Source organism: Anneissia japonica, unplaced genomic scaffold (assembly GCF_011630105.1).
Source record: "Anneissia japonica isolate Jap-2015-1 unplaced genomic scaffold, ASM1163010v1 scaffold997_len2565447_cov190, whole genome shotgun sequence".
NCBI classification, from domain to species: Eukaryota; Metazoa; Echinodermata; class Crinoidea; order Comatulida; family Comatulidae; genus Anneissia; species Anneissia japonica.
Genome location: NW_022696369.1, coordinates 270,964 through 289,869, shown reverse-complemented (window position 1 = coordinate 289,869; position 18,906 = coordinate 270,964). Strand labels below are relative to the sequence as shown.

Sequence of the window (18,906 nt, the reverse complement as noted above, 5' to 3'; positions counted from 1 at the left end):
TAAATGGAACAATACCAACCAGCTTGTCTTCTTAACAATACTGTAAATGACAATACCCCGGGTTGCGTATCAATAACGAAGCACAATGCAGACTACGGATAGAAAAAAATACAAAAGCATCTTCATTTATTGTCAATATAAAAAACACACTGGGAATAAAATTCTGACAGCATGTCACCTGAACCAGATCTTGTTACCAACTTGTAACAATCTATAATAGTATAAGTAACAATCCTCAACTCTATTATACAGTATTTATTTAAACAACTATCAAATTTCAATCTCAATTTTATTATTTATTTATTTATTTATTGTACTAACAAATTGGTTTTACAGCTCTGATATGTCTTAATACCTGATATGTCTGTTTCCACCTTGTAAATGAATACCTTTAATTTCTATCCAAAGGAAAATGGGGTAAATTAATGTGGTATGTTTACAGATAATTTTTAATCAACCTCTGTCCCATTAGGTTTGATATACTTGGTAAGAATTATAGTTATACGGTTAGTTGAAATAGACACTAAATATACAACTACATTATTGCGTGCATTTATTAAATTGCTGTATAGTGGCGGAGAACCTCCCCCCCCCCCCACAGCTGCATTAGACTCACATTTTCCAATTGCTCTCCCAAACTTAGCATGTCACATATGACAGTGAAAACAGTGATAAAACCTCAGCTGTTTGTTATTCGCTTTATCATCAGCTTCATCAGGAAAGAATTATATTTGATGAAATAGTTCCTATACTTTCAGAAAACTGATTTATGTAGTTCCTTTCTGATTAGCTTTTCTTGGTAATAATAATGGTGCTCAAAATAAACCAATAAATGACTTTCCAAAATATACCAATAAATGGTTACCAAAATACATCATGGATAATAAATCACAATGGTACAAAGCCATCTGTTTCTTTTAATAATTTTTTTTTAAATGTTGAATTTGTTTTATTATCATTTATTACTTCATGAGCATTTTTAACTCTAGCCTTATTTGAGTGTTACGTATAATGCTGATTTCTAAATTTAAAATATTTTTTATTTATAATTATAAAAATATATTTGTATGCAGTAATACTGTAAGTACATTTAAATGTTGAATTTGTTTTATTATCATTTATTACTTCATGAGCATTTTTAACTCTAGTCTTATTTGAGTGTTAACGTATAATGCTGATTTCTAAATTTAAAATATTTTTTATTTTTAATTATAAAAATATATTTGTATGCAGTAATACTGTAAGTACATTTAACATTTAAAAAAAAATCATTTCATGAGATCTATATGTATGGTTAGCTGAACACCACACAAGTTTTAATTCTATCTCCTTTTTATGGACAGGGAAAGATCCTACGACCCTTGACATAAACACCTTGGATTCCCTGTACCTGAGATGTTTGTTGCCAAATCATCAAAAGAAGTGATTATTAACTGTTCCTGTTTATGACATTTTGCTATCACCACACAGGGATCAACGGATGTGAACAGCAGATGTGCAAGTGAGGTGCTAAATCATGTGATGGTACAACTATTTATTCTTTACATTGAGGCAACCTTAATATTCTTGATTAATTAATTATGATTTGATTTATATCAAACTGGCAAAAGGAAGGAAACCATGTTCTATAAACTAAGTTTTCATGAGGCTTAGGGTGTGCAGTTGTCCTTCAATGTTGCAACATCCTACCAGGTACCCATACACTTTTGGGCGGAAACAGACAAGCATGTAAAGTGTTTTGCCACAAGACACAAGTAAAATTCACAGTGAGGCTTCAAACCCACAACTACAACATTGAAAGCCTGAAATGCATCTACTGCACCAACCACTTCCACTGGCTTGCTTTCACAAGTACATTACCATGGATTTGCAGGGTTTGTGCACTTTTTTCGTGGCCAATGTTACTCCATGTGAAGAATGATGCTATCAGTCAATCTATCACTGCATTGGTCCCTTGGTGAAATTACCATCATTAGAAACAGTTTCTCAAATTTCTTTTTAAATCTCTTGGGTTTCAAAAAGCACTTGATCTTATCATTTTATTACTACATTGTTTATCTTGTAAACTATATATGAACACATTTCAATCAATATAATACCACTGAATTGGATAACATTAATAAATAATAAAGTATTATGGTTTTCCCTGGCCTCATTTATTATGGAATGCTATATATAACTTATAAGACTGTTAACCCATTCAGGCCCAATTTTTTTTTTTGTTAGAGTAATACAAATTCCTTTGATAAGAATTAAAAGATAATAAAATGTTTTTCCTAAATAAGTGGTTATATAGTGTTGTGAAATTTTTAAAATAGAAAAAAAAATTAATTATTTTAATAATTTTTTAGGCCCTCCCCCTAGGGACTAATTAATTTTTATCAATAATTTTGAAAAAAAAAGATTGAAAATACTAATTCAACAGTCAGAATAAATAAATGCATCTTCAAATCAGCACAAATTATTCCTTTACAAAATAAAACTAAATTTGTATTTTTTGATCAAAAACTTCGGAAGATAAAAAATAATATAAAATTTTACCTCAGGGGGGCCTAAGCCAATTCCCCTAGGCCTATGAGCCGGTCCAGTCACCTTCACTGCACTACGCACCGTAGCCTGAAAAAGCCTAACTTACCCTGCGACGTAAAATCCATAAATCAATTATTCGCCAGCGCCCATTCAAAGACATGGGAAAACGCACCTATAATCTTTCAAAAATCCGGTTTGTATAAAAAAAAAAATTATAAAAAATATGAAAAATTACGATAATATAGGCGATCAAGGTGTCATTTTCGAGCTTTTGACATGATGGATCTCAACGTCATGATTGCGCATATCACAGGGAAACCAAAAAGTTTGAAAGTTCAACGGTCATGTCAGGGGTCTTTCCTGGATCTGCCCCTGCACTATAACAGCAGGGATCCACCATCAGGATATGGCAAGGAGGTGAAAACACTTTGTATGTCTAGATATATTGTTCTCATGTGATCTTGAACTTCCTTAATATGAGGTTAGCCAATGTTAAGATAGTTTCTCTAGATAGTTACAAAGTACACAAGCAATGACCTCTATCCCCTAGGGTGACTTTAATGTGAGTCTACAAATATCTTCCAGGAGGCTGCTGGTGGCCTCACATAACATGGGCCTAAAAGTTATTTGGAGATTGCTGGTACTAGTTGCTATGATAATTTGTGTTCATCACAGAATTTATGTTGCAAACAATAATTCTTGTTTCCTTAAATCCTGACCTCAAAGTTCATTTGGTTCCCCAATTCCTGTTATTCAACCTCATTTGGTTCCTTAACTTCTGAACTCAATTTTACTTGTTTCCATCAATTCCTATATTCAAACTTTACTTGTCTCAGCAATTCCTTAAACCTCATTCATTTTGGTTCCCATATTTGTGACCTCAAATTACTTGTCTCCCCAGTTTCTGACCTGAGTATCGTACCCACTCATCTGCTTTATCAACTTGTTTTAATCTTTCTAATCCTTTAACTTTGAAGGCATTATGCATTATTTCCTCTCCTGTTCAATTTACTGCTTCTGAATATAGGGATGATTGTTATAGATGAGTGGTTCCAATGAGTACTTCCTATGTCTATAGTTATGTTCAGACGACCTTCCGCCTGAAGTAAAGTTACGACAAACTTTAAATTTTACATGCGTGTTACTTCCGATGAGTGTCCACATGATGCTTACCCAGGACAACTACTGTAGTTCAAAGCTTAGAAACTATGCAAATTTCCGGAAGTGATTGTCACCACTTCGCTCTTAACTCTTAACGGTTATTTTGCAAACAATTTTTTTGAAATTGTAAACATTTATGAAAACATCTTGTCTACAAAGGCTTACACATCACAGGAAATGTTATTTTGACACTCATTTGTAGGTATTTATCTTTTGAAAAACTTAAATTTTAGGTCAAAATAAATTGTTGCATTTACTTGCGAGCTTTGAAGTAGTGTGTCTACACAGCGCTACTCCAAGCGCCGTATTCCTTATCTTCCTTGTGTACGCGAAGTAGCACACTTACTCCTGAGACGGCTCAGGAGTAAATCATCTGTAGTAAGGTTTAAGTAACTATACAAAGTGCATCTTCACGGGCACTACCCAGGGCCTACGACAAGTAAACTGCTACTTCAAAGCTTACTTCTGACTCGTCTGAACGTGTCTAATGTCTCTGACAGAACCATTTGGTCAATAGTAGGTATTCACATAAACCAAGAACTTTTACTCTAACTATACAGTCAAGATTGGTTAAAAGTCTTGTACAGTATATAAACATCACCGATTCAAAGTACTGCAGAAATTAATTTAAAGGTTTACACTCCTCTTTTTTTATATTGCTGGGGTACAGTATTTGGGGATTATTTTATGATGATAAAAATAAGTCCACATAAATAAATTTAATCTTTTTATTTCAATAATATTTAATAGGGTATGTTATAGTACTGCAATACTGATTTTCAAAGAAGACTGTTAAAACTTTAAAATAAACAACATAATAATTATATATATTTGAATTACCAATAATCAATAACTGATTTTTAGTAAAATGTTTTGTTAACGGTGCTAATTAAACGACAAAAAGACAAAACATTTCACTGAAAGTTCAAGATAAAAGTTTTTAAAAAACTCAACCATTTTCTTTCTTGCAATGTTCTAAGTTTATATAAACAGATATATTATTAATTATTATATTCAATTATCATTAAAAAATATTATTTTTAATCACATGAATATTGTGAGTTATACTGACAGAATTGGAAAAACAAGATAAAACGTTAATAATTCAATGAAATTCCATGATCAAGCTGTACCATGGAGCAAAGTGGTGGTAGTACCCATCATCCCTACTGGACATCCATAATTTGATTTGTATTGGAATTCTATCAGACTTGACCAATTTAGTCCTGTCGACTTCAATTTTAACTCCGAAATAATGAATACTAAAAATGATGTTGATGATAATGATTATAAGAATGCTGATAACAAAAACAGTAATTTCAATTTTAATCTATTTACTTTAATCAAAATAAAAAAGTTTTTGTTTATGCTTTTATTACCACAAATAAAGTTAGTAAGAATTGAGTATACAAAAACATGAAATATTTTATCTAGCCCTGCTTTAAAATAAATTCTTTTTTGAGTTTACAATGTCTACTATAAACACAAACGTATGTATTAATAATTTTCAAATATAACGATATTGAAAACAAAGAGTGATCAAGAGGTTATAATTAATCAAAACCATCACTCTCTCCATTAAAAAACCCCATTATGTGTCAATGTCAGACATCCGCTACGATCTTGATCTTAAGCTCTTAGGATGTTGTGGCATTAAATGTAGTGCAAATTTTATGCCACCATGTGCTGCCTGAATAAGCATACTCCACAGGAGGCTCCATGTTGCACATGTTTGTTAATGGGATTTAGTACAAGGAGTATAGTAGTACCAACTTTGCAAACATGATGGTAAGCCTATTTTTTTCAGATTGCAAAGGCACTATTCTCTTCTTATACTCTTTGCCCCTTCCTCCAACTTTCCTACATCTAAAGTAAATACTTAGTCTTGATTAGAGTTCTAACTGTCAAATTCTTATGTTGTTATTAATATAGCTAATTGTATCAATATAATAAGTAGAACAAAATGTAAATATTTAAAAAAATCCTATTTTTCATCTTTTCCTGGAATAGTCACTAAAAACTCAAGTACAACAACAAAGTAACATTAACTACAGCGAACACTTTTTTGTACAGACCTCACATTTTTGTCATCCAACCTCATCTCCAATTTGGAGAAAGTCGCTAAATCAAATAGGAAATATAGTTTTTAAAACATTTGTCAATGCAGTAACTTCAAAGTAGGTTTGGCTGTAAGCAAAATTATATTATGATGATGCACTAAAGGGGGGGGGGAGAACCTTTATATAAATAAATAAACCTCTTTATATAAATACAGTAGGCTACTATAATGCATGAGATACACAGATGAATACAGTACTGTATGGCTTAAACCCTGACACTAAAGAAAATCACTTATGGGAGGAACGAAAACATAAAGTCAATAGGCCTTCAGGTTAGCTCTATCTATTATATGAAGCCAAGTTGCTACAATCCTTTATTTTCAAAATTATTGTACATTGGGCGCATTCCAGGACTACGCAGAAATTGCATTTCCTCTATACTGTTTGCACTAAATTACTCAGTACCAACTGTTCAAGCAAATTTAGGTACTCCTGAACATAATGGGTGGTTATGTAGGGTTAACAATGTGAATCATAAATAATACCTATCCCATTACAGTAGCCCAATACATTATTTATGTTCCATACACCAGACCAAACAGGTTTACATCGTCTCCCCTTTGTTGAAAACACTCTATTATTTATGTTATATTTAAAGAATTATTATTAAACTCTCTAAATTTTTGACCAAAAAATGTATGTATGGCCTTTATAAGTCTGATTATAGGAGATTTAATGGGAGCTCAAACTCAGCATGTGATATTGCCTAACCAATATTATGATCCTCTGTGATTTATCTTCCTTTAACAAAGAAAAGTCAGTTGAACATCTTTATCAGGGTCACCTGGTATAAATACTAGGTCAACCAACATTCCTCACCCCATGTAATTCTTACACTGTAGGCTGGATTTATACCACCACTCACCTGTGGAATTGAGAACTAATACAAAGGAGTACAGTTGAGTGGATTCAAAACATTTCAATCAGTGGATGAAAGTAAATGTTATGTCAGCTCAACAATGGTCTAATACATATTGTGGGATCTACTTTTAGTCATTTTAATTTTCTATCCTAATAATTTCATACTTTGTTAGATACTTTTTGGCTGCTGCTCTTGTGCATGCACCTCTTTTGCCACCCCTAGATCCATCAATGCAACTGTAGTTGAAAAGACTGAAATACCTTAAACATTGAGATTGGCAACCAGTGTATAGAGCCCTAGCCTTTGAGCAGGGAGGTATAAAAATACCTCCCTGCTTTGAGCATGTTCAAGCACTACACAAAAATTAGAACACAGAATTAGATAATTAGCATAATACAGTAGTTGTGAGTTTTGATTCATCCCTGGCCTATCTACAAGCACTTAGTAATTCTACAGTACTACTACCTCTTGTCCATGGCGACAGATGTATTAATACTAATATAAAATACATAGGAATGTACAAATATTCAATGTGGTGTGCAATACAGTACATTGTACAAGTTGTCTTACTTGGCCTTTGGAACATGAACCCACAAAATGTAAACCAAACCATGCACTAATGAAAAATTAGTGCACAGTATTGGGAGTTACAGTGATGAAGTAAACTTTATAGGCCTATTTTACTGTTAGGCCTATATTTTTGTACATCACTTAATAAAATTTAACATTACTTGATACTAAACATTAACATTGTTTTTGAGAAGCAGAGGAGTACACTACATATCTGATTGTAACACATTAGCATCAGTTTTCCCTTGATATCTTTGATTTGGCTTAATTTCCTCACAAGTGGAATTAACAATATTACTTCTTAAACATGAATACAGTGTCAATAATACCTTTAAATAATCCTCAAATAACAACTAAGCCAAGTAATCAAAAGCAAATTATATTAGGATATAAATGTTCATAACATTCAAATAAATACAAACATTAAATGACATTATAATACATCTTTATCATTATTAATCAATTTAATTCCATTTTTAATGTAAATCCATCAGTTCAAGCTGTCTAGGCAAAGGAATCAATCTGTTCTGGCCTATCACAAGCATTCCTCTGGGGGACTTTAGTCATCTTAAGCCTGTGTAGTTGGAATGACAACATAATTGCTGTCCCTAGACTGCATTGATACTATCGTACCCTTCCCTTATGAATTTATTTGACTACATTAACCAGGACATTTACACAGAATGTACAGTATGTTTGTATCTTGCAGCCTCTGATTCTGATAAACATACATTTAGTGTTCATGAATACAATTTAGAAAATGAGATTTATGACTTCAAATTTAGTAAGTAGGAATGTTTAATAAATAAACAAATATATAATAAATAAAAATAATAAACAATGATTAGTGCTACATATAAGAATATCTACAGTATTTATTGAGTTACATGGAGCTTCATCAACTGTTATATAATTACATTATACAAATTCACATGACCCTTCACCCTAATATATAGCACATTCTCCAGGTATATAATTATGTGATGAATTCACATTAGCTTTCACCCCAATCAATTACCTGATGAATTAAAACTGGTTTAATTCTAATTGAGGGCTTTCTGATATACAATACAGCTTTTATAGCACCCTTATCAAAACTATGTACTTGTAAATGCTGATTAAAAAAGTACTACTATAATGATTGAGTTGAAAGTTGACATTGTGTAGCAACTTTTAAAGGTCAATAAAGCACCAAAAAGAAAGATTTACAGTAATTACTTAAAATCAAGACATGATTTACATGTGATGAAGTTATTTTAGTTTGAAAATGTCAAACTATAAGAACTAAACAATATCTTTAAAGGTTGACCAATTTAACAGCTCTAATTGCTTAGCAACTACAGCTCTCCAAAGTAGCAGGTCATTATGGGGGTCATCATAGGGTTACACATGTTGTATACAAACTCGCTTCTACATATGTTAATGATTTTCAAGAATGCCAAATATACAAATAATATTGTATACAATTTTGTTCCATTAGAGTGACTCAAGTTCAGTGTTAATCTACAAACAATTGCATCACATATTCATGACAACATTTCAACTTTTGAACTTGACACATATGGGACCAACATGCTTTCACAGATGAAATCAATTTGTTAGACATTTTCTATGGATTATGATTTAATATTTATAAGGAGATAATTATTTTAACTACTAAGTTGACAAATGACAAAGTTTAGTAAAACTTGTACAGTATGTACATATTTGGAAGTGATTTATACTCAATGATTTAACTACTCCTGTTACTATCTTGTTTTGCATCTGCAAAGGAAGTCACAAAAGACCCTTGTTAATACATCTAACCATAGAGTAATGAAATAGTATCAGCATTCTGCACATTAGTACAAATGGCAAATGGTCTCAAGAGAATTTCTCTTGTTTTATTGCACCTGATGATTAAATAGCTATTTAGTCTTTAAAGCCCGTCGCACACGGTAATTTCACAGAGTAAACCATAATATGAACAACGAATATAATAACGATAAAATATATTTGGCCTCGCATAATTAATTCCTCATGAAGACCACATAAAATATGAACAAGCATCACTCCATCAAACTCAAGATTTACAAAATTGGTTGGTGAAAATGATTAACCAACAATGGTTCATCATAAATAAGTATTTAATGAATAGTTTTATGCAGCAATAACGCCACAGAGGAACCACACATGAATTACGCCAAGACTGTCAGGCCAAGCTCTGAGTGACATCTAAACAACAATGACTTTCAAGACATTGACATGCGCCTTGATGCGTTTTTGTTCGTTAACGAGAAAACCCAAGAATAAATTACAAGCACCAGCTTTCAGAAAAATGCCTAATAAGAAACAAACATTTTTCTTTCGATTGGGCTACTGATCTACTGACTGTGATGGCATCTCATCATATTATAGCGGTAGATAAGGGGCTGGATCCACAGGAGACAGACAAGGATTTTAGGATAATTTCTTTCCAAAAGTAATCTGGAAGTGAAGCAAATTCACTATATGGATATTCTATATTACGTCAGGATATTTAAGTCCGTACTGTAGCTTGAGTAATATGAATATTCTATATAGTTTTATGTTGGCTGTTTTCTCCTGGTTAGTACTGGAGCTAACAATTGAGGATTTATCTTCAACATAAAAATATCAAACACAACAGATAATTATTTAAATGCACACCAAATCCCATTGCACACATAATTATACAAGGGAGAGATTAGGCAATTAGTCAGTTTATCCAGGTAAGTATTCACAAAGTACTGTAGACCCTTAAACAAGTTATCAGTCAATTAGAAAGGATCATTCAAAGTTGGGGGGAAAAAAATTATAATTTTTAGTTCAAAGTTATTATATTGACCATTTTTAACTTTTTAAATAAAACAATATTTCCCAAATAATAATATGTTGTGCAGCTTTAATCACAGATTTAAAAATACTGCAGCCTTTATAATTTTAAAACCTAGTAAAGCACTTGCAAGTACAGTACACATCATTTTTACATCCTTTTTTTCAGAAAATTGTGTGTACTATTTCACAACAGGAAATTGAATACAGCCTATTGGTGGTTAATATAAGATGCTTGTCTTCCATCCAATCCAACGTACTAGGTTCAAATCTTTGGCTCCTACATTATCCTGGGAATACTAGGCATTAGGTTAGTATGGCACTGACCTGGAAGGAAGGATGTGCGGGCACATATTAACATCATATGACCCTGACACCAAGAATTGATTATGTTTATTCTCCCTTCCAATGTCAACTAATTATACTACCTAATAATAAACATTTAAATATTTAAAATCTGCTTGGTACAAATAACCTACAGTAAACTCAACCAAAATTGGCAAGGACTAGGTTCGCTATGTTAGAACTTGAAATTGTTCTATAGAGTGGTCAAAGTACAGTACAGCATACATATAAGACAAGTTACTTTTGATGATTCAAAGGTGATTCAGTGGCAGATCTAGAGTTGGAAGTGCCCCAGGATACCCACAACAGGGAAGCGAACGCCATTTCCTAAACCCTCCCTCAAGCTTAAGGTGCTCAACTGGCTCTTCATATCCCAACCCCTACTCCCTACCTTCTATTATGAAACACCCTAGATCCATCCTTGTGATTTAATAACCTATATAACGAGAACCGGTAGGTCCCACCTAGGTGGGATTATTCAAATCAAGTTTTCTATAATTTAATAAACAATGGTTTTATAGTTGGTATGAAAAATAGGTTCAATGATTTTTCAAGAACTATGTAGTAGCTGAAACCTAGGGATGGTAGTATGTGGTCTTCAATTACGAGAGTTGTTCTTGTTTTGAAAGTCAAAACATCAATAAACTGAGAACTACTTGAGAGTTTATCACCTCAGCATCTCTTCGAATTCCAACAGGTATTCACAGGTAATCCAAACACCTGCAAGCTTAATTACTGAAAGGAATAATCATTTCTACTGACAAGAGTCGGTAGGCGTAGGTAAAATAAGCAAAACTCTAAATTTATCAATTGTTTTTTGTTTATTATAATAAATGTTGGATTGTCCCAATACAAGGTTATTTAGCTTAATAATAAACTGTGTACAACTACACTAAACTATCCCAAATGATTGGGAACAGAATTATAAAAAAGCTAAAGTCTAATCTGAAAGGTTAAAATCAATTAAAGCTGACACCTTTGTAGAATACTGTAATCTATCCCAGGGCCAAACACAAACCTAACATCAAACTGATTTTTCTATTCAAATTAGACAGTACAATGGAAATTGAGTTTTAACGATTTAAGTTTATCATACCGCAAGTTTATCATACCACCATTTGTATTTTGCAAGGATGTCTGTAAAAAATTGGCAACAAGACAATGAAGATTAAACAATCAAGTCTTGTTCAGGTCATGTTCTAACCCAAAATATCAATATCATTTGAATTGTCTAAGAGCTTTGACCTTGTTACAGATCTAAGTCGAAATAGTCTTTTGGAAAGCTAGCCTATAGAATGACCCATTACTGTACTTACTGACATTGACAACACTAAAGAGTTTTACATAGGAAGTCGCAATGAATTAATTATATAAATTCATTAATCAAATTTTAATAATAAATTAATAAATCTATGGTAGACCATAAAATACGCAAGAATAACAGAAAGGACTTTAAACCCAAATATTGTGATAAGCCCCAATCGAAGTACATGAAATGGGCCTATTATGACATAAATTTGATCGTAACTGTTTGCGCTACATGTTTCTCATGATCGCGATGTCGACTTTGCAAAAAAGCCAAAAGTGAGTCGGTCTTTTCTATTGGCTAATCATGAAGTAATATCATTTACCGTACCTTTAGCAATCGGAAGTCCCGATACGGTACCGTATCTCTGCCACGGCGTAAATTTATATTAATTATTCCTATCATCTATGACTCTAGTAGTGTAGCATACACCTACTTTTAAGTAGAATAGTCCTAGCTGAACAATCATGTTCACGATAGCTTTCTTAGTATTGACCATCCAAATAAATAAATCACAATCTTTGGCCAATGGTAAGTTCACATTAAGGTGTTAAAGAATCAATGCTGTATTCTAATACTATAGCGTGAATACAACTGGTCAACAACAATGACCATAATCTGGAATGTTATTCAATGTAAATGATGCATTATGAGAAGTTTATGTACTGTACACCACTCAAGCGCACTTCTTAAAATGCGAAACGTTCCCAATTATGCTATGATTGTTTGTTTCTCTGAATTAAATTTTCTAATTTATGGACATAAAAATATTTAAATAAATTTGATAACATTTAAAGACTGCCATTTTTGTAAAATGGATTTTTCTTGGGTGTCAATCAAAAACTTGACCAAGAAAGAACAGGGTCAGGTATAAGCGCATGTCTAACAAGCGCACTGTTGTCCCACAAATGCATACTTTATGTTTTAAGGCATTGTATGGGACCTTAGCAACAATATCCAAGGGGCGGGGCAGGAGTTGGAGGACAGGTTCATTGCAAAGAACGTAGTCAAGTTCACAATTTGGCTAAGAAGTGTCTGAAGCAATGAGCATGGTGATGACACAGGTGCATTTACTGTAAGTGTTATTCCCTAGATTATATGTTACTGCAGGTCTACCTATCCCTCAAAACGAGACTTGGCTTTTATAAAAAGCATCACCGAGTTCAATCCTATAATTTGGCAAGTGTACCTGCCAATTAATCCGACAGAAATAAATTAAATAAATGAATATAATGTACATCTATAGGCATGTACTTGTGAGATTGGCAGTTTAATTCACAACACAAGGGGGGAAAAGCACAACTCAATTCACAACACAATGTACAAAAATTTAAAGATAAGGAAGCAAGCAGCATTTTAGTTCATTAGGAATCACAACAAACAAGTTAATTATTGATGCAGTGCCAAAGTTTAGTAGCAAGAATTACATTATAGGACATCAGGAGACATACTAGAGTGGCACATCTCCATGGGGATGGTCCCTAGCAACCTGTCTGTCATCTCTACCTGGCAGTTCATCAAATTTTACAATTTAATAAATAATCTTGCTGCTGATAAATTGCCAATTTAAATTTGCAAATTACAATTATGAAAAAAAAAATATATTAAATGATATTTAAATGCTATTTCTAAAAGTATCTTAATGCAATGCTAATATTAAAAATGATCAAGTCTGACAATTAGAAAAAATATTCATTGATAACTTCTAAATAAAATTTACGAAGTATTAAAATAAGGCTTAATAAGGCTTAAATATTATACAATATAAATCTTTATACTTTCTATTGTATGGCATACACTTTACTTTCTATATAGAGTAGGGTGAATACTTTACTGTAAAAAAGAAATCTTTGACATGTTCTTTATTCAAGTTGATAGAAACATTAGGGCAACCCTTCTTATCCCAGCTGAACTTTGTCCAATGACTGTCTGCCTTTAGGCTATATCCAGTAGGCTATTAAATCTACTTTTCCTGTTATCTTTTTCTACAATTTGCTATCTTTAATCTAAAGTACAGTATAGCTACCAGTATCCTTAGCTACTGTGTGTAGGTGGATCCACTACCTCCTATCATACACTGTGGGCCCGCTGACTGACAGAGGACAAACCAGGAACTTCCATTTCTTCAGAACTCATCAAAAAAAAAAATCTTAGTCACTGGAGCATAATGATCTGATGGTAACTCATAGCAACAGGAAAGAAGCTCAGCTTGAACATGACAGCTGACATGGACAGTGGCCTAACAATTTATTAATGCGACTCAATCTCAATTGAAAATCAAATAGAAGAATGGGTCATCTTAGCATTATAGCCAACAGTGTCCTGCATAAAGTACTCTATGACGTTAAATGTCTCATGTGACTTAATTTCAATTACATCAAATAACAAAACTAGTCACATAAGCAAGGTCGCTGCCTAATAATATATTAGTATTGCCAGTACATTCTTTTTTTATATTGGAAGTCTGTGACTTGTCCTCAGTAAGCTTCAATAGAAATATGAGTCACTTGAATATGTAGTCATCTTCAGATTTGTTGGCTCCTACTGTATGTATGGGATGTCTGTCTACATTTTGTTTTCATGCTATTTTTAAACTTTGAAAAATATAGTGTTAGTGAAGAAAATTAATTAATTAGTACATCATTATTTTAATTAATTACAATTTACAATTACACTGAAATGCAACAAATTTTACAAGTCAAAAGTACAGACATATTTAAACATTTTTCACATAAGAAATAACAAGAGTTAGTGAAAAGGCTGAGAACTAAACCTCTTTTAATCAAAAAATCAATAAATAATAAATATTCTTACACAGGTTTGTAGGATTTGAATACAGAATCTTGGTATTGGAAGACAAACATCTTAACACATCCTGGCTGCCAGCAACGAGTATTCTCGTCCGACAGGGTGTTGCTGAGGGCACCAGGGACGACTATACTCATCGTAATCGGGGTAATTAACATTCTAGCGTTTATTACGTCTTTGTTATCCATTGTAGAACCACAGACTTAATGGCTGGTAGTTCAGGGAACATACACCTAGACAATAATGTGTATGTTTGTGTTATATTGCCGGCAGTACACTCGAGCGGCACAAGTGGGGCGCCCTTTGAACATTGCCAACCCATGCAAAAAGTGGACGAGAAAACTCGCTCTTGGCATAGTCAATAAAAAGTGCTGTCCCAGTGCCGGCGATGAGTTTACTCATCCCCTATTATTTTCCCGTCAATTTATTAGACACATCATTTTGATTATATATGACTAGATAAAACTTCAAAAAAGTATGTTTGTACATATGTAAATTTGTTTTGGCAAACAGGAAGGAAACTTAAAAAAAGGTCTGGCAGTCAACGTCTTAACTGGCAACCAAGACAAACATTAAAATCTTGAAAAATATGTTTTACTCTAGGTAAAAAGCAGCAAAATTTATCAGAGTATAAACCAATCAAAATCATTCTCACCAATGAGATTTTAAATGTTGCAGGTATTTCACTATCCCATGTTAAAAATCTAACTGAGCCATATTTAATCCAATTTGATGTCTGGAGAGGAGAGCATAGTGAGCCTTCCCATGTCCTTATGGAAATAATGATGGACAGTGCATGATAATCACTTTCGCCTGCTTTCGCCTTGTGAAATAAAACTCAACATGTCTGGGATCAATTTACTAAACTTTGCAAAGTCTAAAAGTCCAAATTATTTCATACCTTTTGTATATTTTATTTTACCTTATCTTAATCCAGTATTATTTATATTTAATTACCAATACTATTTTATTCTTTAAAAAATGCTGGCATTAGAATTTTCGTGACATTGGGTTGGTTTGGCTTTGTTTGCCAACAAAAACTATTTATCATATATTTCATTAATGTAAAACTACTGTACTTCCTCTAATTTTCAAAAAATTATAGATGTGTAAGCGCTACAATTCACTCTAATAGTACTCGGGCTTCTTGTATATTTTTATAACATTTTCTATGGTGTGCAATGTTCATGTTAATTTTTTTTAAATTAATAATTAATTTTTCAGGTCTATTCTTTGATTAAATTTATTTATAATCATTTTTTTTTGTTTCAAAAAAATTATTTGCAATATTTATTAATTATAAAAACTGTAATAATTCAATTAATTCATTTATTAAATTATCTTAATGTATTTTTGTAATCTTTAAGAAATGTTGTTAATATGCAATATAGATTAATAATTAATTCTTTAAATGTTTAGGGCTTTTGATATATTTTTATAACCCTTTCAACTGTGTGCAACATTCATGTGAGCTTTATTTCTCATGTATTTGGGCAGCTGACTCTGTTGAGTTATTAATGTATTTACTTTGCTGTCCCTGACCATCAATTTGTTGTTCCTTGTTGTTATTCTGCTTTTTAATGTTATGGTCAAATAAATTAACGAAATGAAACAATAGCAAAGAGCAATTGTTCGCCCAAATTCTCTCCAAAAATAAACTGTGTGTAAAGTATCTAAAAATTAGGAAATATGAAATATACATAACTTTTAATAAAAAATATTGAGTTTACATTTTGAAAGAAATCTGAATTTCTGCCAAGGTAATTTCAAAAGAAGTCAAAGCACTGCTCTATCATGATAAGCTCTCTATTTTTAACATAAAAAAAATAATCTCTAATAAAAATTTAGCCACGTACAGAAGCTTATTATCACCTAATCACTTTTTTTTACTTACAGACTGACTGTGTTATCTGGAACCTCGGGGATAGTCCGATAAGTTGTATAGACACAGCGTACTGACCTATTCATGCAAACACATTGAAAAGGACACTGGAACCTCTGAGCCAACAAGTCTGTCGCTTGGAATATCGTAATGTAGACAACAAGTAATAGTTTGAAAGTTTCCATTTTAACTGGTTGACAGTTTAATACACTCTGATGCTACTCTCAAAATAGCCTGACTATTCATACAAAACTTAATTGATCCAAAGAGCTAAAAAATGTTTGAGTGGTTACAGTATGACACCGCCTTAAATCCAGGCAAATTACAATACTGAACTCTTGACTAACCAGTCAAATTACCCTCAGCTAACGACCATTTCCATTGCTTCCTCAACTTGGTCTGTTGTTGAAAACGGATAATTAAAGCTATTACAGATGAACTGTTCACACTCAAATACCTGAGAGAATTTTTAATCTATACTGGCCAGGGAATTAGATTTCAACACACAATCAACTTGTTGCTAAGTAACAAACATGAATGAGTGTATCTTATCAGCAACATGCAAAACTAGATTCCCTAATGAAAATTAGTTAACCTTTGACCCTATTATATTAATCATGGAAATGAAACTTGGGAAAAGTTTATTTTTAGATACAAAGTTGAATTATCATAGGAACTGGACTTATTTTGATCGACCAATAACTGTTTGTTTGTATTTAGGTCACAACAAAAAGTTCAAAATATAATAAAAATGTTCAGAAATTGGTACTTTAGTGTAAAACTACAGTACCATAAAATAATTATTTTATAATGATTTTAAAACTAAGCATAAAGCTGGGATTATGTTGTGTGCCATTAACAATTGAGGTAGTGTACTGTACTTTAGCCTGATTCAGACAAGCTGTAACTAATCAAACAATTTGTGTGTCATTCCAAGTCTGTTTAGAAGTCAGACAATGCCCTCTATTTCCTAAGACTATTCAAACAACTGTCTGTTTACGTCTGACAGATAAAATTTAAGTGTGTGCCTAGCTTTAGAATAATTTAATTGACATTTTATATTCAGAAGAAAATCACTTTATAATAATGATAATTTAACACATTTGTCCGTAAGTGTCGGAAAAGCGCACAAGCAAATTAAGAACTTTGGTGAGGTCTTTACAAATGATACACAAAATACCACAGTTGAAAATCAGCTGTGCACTGTGAGCATGTACACAGATCCTAGTAAAATATCTTGGACATTTTTTATGCCCCTGCAATGTTTCCCTTGCATAGTATACGAGTATTATACTGTAACGAGGTGCATGCTAATCTTACATAGATGCACATTGTAACATATGCATGCTCATTTTGCCTTACAGTAGCATGGGTCACATACTGTTTTTCTTATGTGAAGTCACATAAGTATTAAAAAACACTGAAAATTAAATTTTAAAAATCACCAAAATTTATATTGTATTAACTTAAATTAGAGATACTCTACAGTAAAAATAAAATAGAAAACCCTTTAAAAATTAATAAAACATCTAACAGATCAAAGTTTTAACTATATTGTACAATACAAAGGGTATAGAAGAAATGCAAAATCAAGGTCCACATTTTAACCTTATTTGTAATAATATTGACAGGCTGAGTTCTGCTCTGCTAATTGTCAAAATGTTTTCAATTTTTTTCTTATACACCAGCTATTCAGCAGCTCATCTCCAATACTGAAGTAAAAGTAGGACACTGGATTTTGGGTTCAAAACTTTCCAACTTTTTTTTTTAACCATTATTTTCAGAGAATAGCAATTTTTTTTTTCAAATTCAATACAAGCATTGTTCAGACTTTCTCCAATAAATCAATAAAATAAAGGCAAGAAGACTAGTGATTATTTATTGTCAAACTCATATTAAAAATACAGATTCGAAAATTGACTTACTTGTGACGAAAAAACAAAGGAAACGACCATACAATAAAACAATACAATGATTAAAAGCCCACTACACTTTCAACATGATACTTTCAACATAGTATGTCACATGATAATGAATGTTGTTTTCAATCCCTGAACACAGCATAAACAACTTTATAAAAAAATTTTCCGATCCCTAGACCCATGCCTATTGGAGTCCCTTCCATGGCAAAATCTCAAGCTAGCATGTATGTACACCTTTTTAAGTTGTGTGCTTTTAAATAAATGGTACAGAATTGTACATTTAGTGGGAAAGTCAGGACAAGAAAGAGTGTAGTACGAGATCACAAAATAAAAAGCTTTAACTCTAATCCACTATTCTATTACCACAAAACACTGTATTCCAAAGACCAAATAAACTATGTTGAGTTAATCTGTTATACCAAAATATACACAAATACCTCAAAACCTGGGTTAAGCATTGTGACTTTGATTGTTGAATAGTTCGTACCAACACTAAAGGAGATACTGTAGTCACCTATTTAACATACAGTACTTTGTTTTCAGGTTGAAAACACATTAAAAACAGTTTA

The 18,906-nt window shown here is 32.2% G+C and overlaps 1 long non-coding RNA gene across 1 annotated transcript; it reads left to right on the top strand.

Moving 5' to 3' along the window:
• The first annotated feature begins 12,561 nt into the window (after positions 1-12,561).
• Positions 12,562-18,197, top strand: LOC117102074. Its single transcript, XR_004444357.1, has 3 exons — positions 12,562-12,800; positions 14,544-14,680; positions 16,430-18,197. It is a non-coding gene; the product is annotated as an uncharacterized LOC117102074 (long non-coding RNA).
• The last annotated feature ends 709 nt before the right edge of the window (positions 18,198-18,906 follow it).